At 39.1% G+C, this 6,000-nt stretch overlaps 1 long non-coding RNA gene across 1 annotated transcript; it reads right to left on the bottom strand.

The window, feature by feature from the left end:
• Window positions 1-1,125: 1,125 nt before the first annotated feature.
• On the bottom strand, window positions 1,126-3,165 carry LOC137572536 (uncharacterized). The gene is made up of 6 exons (XR_011031699.1): window positions 3,049-3,165; window positions 2,772-2,947; window positions 2,562-2,700; window positions 1,728-1,899; window positions 1,390-1,625; window positions 1,126-1,317 (listed from the first exon to the last, which is right to left on the bottom strand). It is a non-coding gene; the product is annotated as an uncharacterized lncRNA (long non-coding RNA).
• Window positions 3,166-6,000: the final 2,835 nt, after the last annotated feature.

The raw sequence follows: 6,000 nt of genomic DNA, 5'->3' as shown, positions 1-6,000 counted from the left end.
AAGTGACGTGATCAAAAGGAATACAGCTCTACCGTAATTGTAGATATTACCGAAGCTTTTGGGGTTGTTGAACAAATTGGCCAAACTCCTGTCATACTGTTTATTCAAGGCAGTGTCCTGAGCCCCCTTCTTTTCAATATACATATACTCCACTGACATGTCAACACCAGATTATATTTTCAAACATGCCTTCCTTTGTAAAGCCACAAAGGACCCCGAGATCCTACTCTCAACGTTCGCAGACGACACGATAGTCGTCTCCGCTAATAAAAACGCCTACATGGCCATCAGGAAAACGCAAAAATATCTAAGTGAATTCACTAGATGATCAAAAACGTGGTGCTTCACGATAAACAATGAGAAAACTGTTCATGTCCTACACACAAAACGAAACATTTCTCCGGCTCTAAGATCTCATCTAATAAATATTGATGGAAAGCCTATAAAAAATGCTGGTCAATTTAAATATCTGGGAGTCACAATAGATAGTAGGCTGATTTTAAAAAATCACAACTCATCTATGTGTACAAGCCAAAGCCATTTATCACCGCCTGAAATGGCTCATCGGGGAAAAGAGCTCACTTAGCACACGATGCAAAGTCACTGTTTTTAAGCAAATTATTGTACCTATCCTAAACCTATCCAGTATGAGGCAGCGTGATCTCGGAAACTCTGTTTAAACAAATCTGTGGAGCGCACAACAAGCTGGTAAGAAATATTACGGTTTCAGACTTATTTAGCACAAATGCTTTTATTCGCGACAACACAATGTAAACTCTATGGAACACAAGTATGATTCGGCATGTGTGCGATTGCCTATCTCCACCCAAGGACAAATGTGGAAATGAGAAAAATCCTGGAAAACCCGTTTACTCCTACAAGGCTTTCCTGGCCCAGATACTCTACACAACAGCAAAAAATGTTAGCAGCTCGGAACTCACCACATATATATCACTCACCAGCTCAACCAACAGCAACATGTAGCATCAGCTCAGAACTTTTCATCTGCTTTTGGCCCCCAGCAGAAGCAATCATCAACTCCAGATCCTTCAAATGCTGCAACTCTACAGCAACAGCAGCAACAAACAGCTGTTGACCTCTAGCAGCAGCAATCATCAACTCCAGATCCTCCAAATACTGCAACTCAACAACAACAGCAGCAGCAGCAACAAACAGCAGGGTAGCAGCTCACAGCACATGCCTCTCAGCTCCAGGCGTCACGGCAGTAACTCTTCATAGCCAGCACAGCAAATCTCCAAGCATCTGCTCCGCAAATTACGACAGAAAACTTACAACAATTGGGAACACCTCACGAAACTGCCAATAATATAAGTCGAGTTACAAACAAATTTGCACATACCGCAGCTGCACCAATCAGCCACACATCACCTTTCTGATGCAGTGGCCCAGCATCAGCAGCAACTCTAGATCATCAAGGCATAGTGGCCCAACAGCACCAACAGTAAACTACAGCACAGCAACAACAACAAGCGATAGCACTACAGCAGCATTTGGCAGCCTCAGATCGTTTAAATTCATCGGCTCCAATACAGCAGCAAGTGATGGAACATGCTCCTCACCTCTAGGTGACGCGACAACAGCATGCAGCGGCCAGTCCAATAAATCTGCATGTACTTGCACAGCAACAAACGGCATTAATACAACAGCCACAAGCAGCATCTCACACAACTGTAGTAAATCCATCGTCTCAACAAATTAATACTCACCTATCACAGCAGCAGAAACCAGCAGCTCAACACTCGTCAGCAGCAACCGCGAATCGACAACAACCATCAGCAGCTTCTACACATCATATCCATGTAGTGACACAGCAGCTAAACCAGCAGACTCCACAAGCCCAAGCAGTCATTCATCTAGAGCAGCGAAAGAAACAGGAGGCTACGGCCCACTTTGATAGTGCCCTCTATAAATTACTAAAAATCATAGCTCGCAAATAACTGTTGACACTTTTCTATTGTCTGCAAATAAATGTCTTTGACTGACACAATAATAAAGACTCAGACAGAAACTGTTCTTGTCGCGACTGACTTAGCTCGCTCGCGCTCTGATCGAGACAGTCATTTCTGTTTTCATTTCGCTCAAGTCAAACACTGATCGATTGCTTGAGTTGAATGAAGAAAATTGTCTTTTGCGTATGTATGGGTAAACATACGCGATTGATGCGTTCTTATTTAAATTTATGTATATGTATGTATGTATGTATTTACATGTACACGGTAGGCAAAGATCATTTCTGTTGAGTTTTTTGGTCAAACTGTCTTTTGTTGAGACTCTTTGTGTGATCAAAAATCGTTTTACTCTTTACGCGACACTCATTTGAGAGCGTCACACGAATGAGTCAATGCAAAGCGGTTGACAAAAAACAATTTAAAATAAAACAAAAAGTGCCGCTCAGAGAGAGATCGTTTCTGGAGAATCTTTTCGGTTTTGATACGAAGCAGAGCATATGAGAAAAACGATCAACTGTCATTTGCGAGCTATGCTAAAAATGAGCTCCAAAAACAAAAAAGAAGCAAAACATAGAAGAGCGAATAAAGTACCAGCCCCTTCAGATCCAGCGGCTAATCTTGCCTCTGCTCAAGCCTGGGGAAAGTATTATCTATACTGACCAGCAGCTCTCAAAAAATCTTGAGCAAAGCGAAAACGAGCTCCTGCACGAGATTGATCATAGCTCAGAAGCTAAAACGAACAAAAAAGAGATATTACCACCCAAGAAGGTGCACAAAACTGTTAATCCTTTCTTTACTCACTTTCACCCAGTTGATTCTAGTGCAATCTCGACCCTCCCGCTTTCAGTCAACTTTCTCCAGACGGGCCTCCAGGTGGACCAGATGTACCTCCCATGTGGGGCGCAATAAAAAAGGACCGTCCCATCCTTCTTAATTGACGCTTCCTTTCGTCTGAGAGTACACCACTTGGGCCAAATCTGGAAAAAAAAAAAGAGAAAAAAGCACTAATAAGAAAACAACACTTCTATTTTTCTCCTTATTTGTGTTGCTGCAACCAAAACGGCTAAAGATCGCTTACCAGCTGCCTGTCTACGGAGCTGCTGCTCTTCAGGGACGGATGCGATCCTCGTCTAGAGTCCTCCTTTGGGCCGCGATGCATGCAATCCTTGTTCTGGGTCCTCCTATGGGGCTAATCCTGAAAAATAACAATAATATACAATTAGTGTATACTCAAAATTCTTGCTTATTGTAATTTTAAAACTTGCTACTTATTTCTTTCCTATAAGAAAAATTTCCGCCGCTAAAAGCGCTGCTCCAATGGAATTGCCGTCTCCATTGACGTTGTGGATCGATTTGATGGCCTGCAAGAAAGTAATTATTCTAATTATTTTTATCTAAAACTACTTGTAAACACAAAATTTACCAATATTAATTGCACTTTGGAATATTTTTTCTTTCTTTTTCGCTTTTGTTGACGCTTGGTATGTACATATATCCCAGAAGCATTTCTTTGCATGTAAAATATTTCCCACAAAAATCTGCCTATCGATATAACCCAACAAACACTATGTTACATATAATAATCATGTCACACAATTATTTAAGAATAAATAAAATAATTCTACTTTTTATACCCGTCCGTGCGTATGAATTTTACCCAGCCATCTTAAGAGCTATCGGGCTGAAATTTTTTTTGTGTGCTGTTTTTTATCTGGAGCAGATTAAGTATGAAAATTGTCAGGATCGGACCACTATATAACATAGCTATACAAGACACATTTTCAAAAAAATTTCATAAAAATTGGAGTATCCCCATGAAATTGCAGAAAACATATTTTGAGCTTCGGCATAGCCGAATTTAACTTCTTTGATATTTTTTATTGTATTTGTATATGCCCATAGGCGAAAAACAAAAGATGGTTGGCTCCCTGAGCTCTAGATCTGTGGACGTCTGTGGCTAATGAAGCATATATGTATAACGGTGACTTGCACATTTGTTACAAAAGAATTCAAGCTGCAAAGTGCAGTTTTGTCAACAAAAAACTAATTAGTGAGACAAATCACACAGCAAGAAAACAAAAGAAACACTTTAAGCTGTTTTTGACAAATGGAAAACTTCTACCAAAATCGTTGCAATTGTAACAGTTAATGCAAGTGCAATGTTGAAAGCATGCGAACTGCTCAAAAAGAAAAATGTTCCCTGCTTTGCTCACTCGATTAATTAAGTTGTGCAGGGCTGTCAAAAATTTGAATTACTTGGCCGATATATTAACAAAGTGTAAGAATACAGTGCACACTGGTTGCGCTTATATGGGGCTGGTGGCCAAAAATACTTCTAGTGGTGGTAGGATGTTAAAATTTTCACAAAGGCTTACAAAAAATATTTAAATTTAGTGGCAAAAAGATGAAGGTGATTTATTGGAGCGCACGCCAGCTAAGCCCCATATCCCACCCATAACCAAATAAATAAATTAATCAAAAAAGATAAAAATTTAGTTCTGTGAAATTGAAGCAAAACTTATAATTATTTTTAAAAATATTTATAACGAATCCTCTAATTAGCTATATACAGAGTCAAATAACTTTGAGTTATCTTTTTTTTGGAACATTTCTCTGACCGGTTATAAATGGGTCGGACCGTAAAAGGAGTGAATGTATTATATCTGTGTTTGTAATAACGCGTGACATTTTCCGGCTGTGATTAAGTCTACATTTTTTTAATTCTTTATTATTTAATTCTGCAGCTTCCTCCGAAAGCTCTCCAATAGAAACAATTGCGTGTTCTATTATTGCAGATCCATGAATAAGAACTTTATGCACCGTAGCTGGCATATAGTACCACGAATACTCTTTGATGAGATCCTTGGCAGTATCGAGGGCATATGCGTTAAATTTGTCGGCATTAATTTTATACCCCGATGATAGAGCTTGAAGTATGGTGGCACACCGATAGATGAGATTCTCATTTATTCCTGTTATTTCGGAAGCCAACCTTGGATTGGAAAAAAATGTTCTTGTCGTATTTCCGTCGTTTGATGAGCCTCTACCTCCATCTCTGGGCTTGTCTACAATTAAACCAAGTTTTTCACGAAAATCCTTTTGAATTTTGATTTTTCTTTCCATGACTTTTTGTTTTTGTTCATTTCCTCTAGCTTGCCACATTTTAATGACGGACTTATAGGATATATGCAAAAAGTATTCAAAAAAACGTATTTTTGCATGAAGAGGCGAAAGACCAAATTCAAAATATTTCTTCAAAGCGACTTTTTTAAGCAAACGGCCAAGTTATTCATCTGTGTTGGATTGGCACCACATATATAGCACTTGGCAGAAGACGACTCGCTTAAAGCATTGCAGACCTTTCCATCCACCATTGTCAGTTGTAAACTATGTTTAACGTTAATATTTCTTTTGTTGATAGATAGTTCAGTCGGCTTTAAAAGTTTGATTTTATCCTTAAAATCTTTTTCTTCTGCCAGTGACACTTCGCTCGTTTCTTTTTAAACTGGAATCGAACTGGCCTGCAGTAACGTGTTGACGAAGGCCGGGGGTTTTTCCAAAAAAATTTTTGGTCAACTGTTGAAATGAGTTGCAAAGGTACAAATGAGGTAACAAATAAGCTTTTGTCCTCCAAGCCGTCATTGGAATACTTTTGCTTATATTCGCTATGACCTGTACTTCCATCAAATCCCCACTTTCCAATTAATATAAAATTATCAACCGAACCCTCACAGGCTGTTTTGACAACATCAGCTTGAAGTTCCAGTATGCTCGATGCTGTGTTGTCCAAAAGATTTTGCAACTCGACTTCGGCGTAAGATTCGTCCACAGAAATATTATCCGGATATCTCTTTTTTTTTTTGATAGCTTGGAACAAAATCAATGGATATTTTGTTATTAACGAAGTCCCTTATCACCAAATATTGGTTTTTTGACATGCCGGTCTCCATTAAAAGCGAAGTAACTTCGATAGGATCTGCTGGCAATAAATTTTGCGTTTGATTGTCATTGCGCAAAGCAGAAACAGCAG

The sequence above is a fragment of the Drosophila tropicalis genome, unplaced genomic scaffold (genome assembly GCF_018151085.1).
Source record: "Drosophila tropicalis isolate 14030-0801.00 unplaced genomic scaffold, ASM1815108v1 contig_381, whole genome shotgun sequence".
NCBI classification, from domain to species: Eukaryota; Metazoa; Arthropoda; class Insecta; order Diptera; family Drosophilidae; genus Drosophila; species Drosophila tropicalis.
Note: the sequence above shows the minus strand (reverse complement) of the source record. Positions and strands in the feature narration are given on the sequence as shown.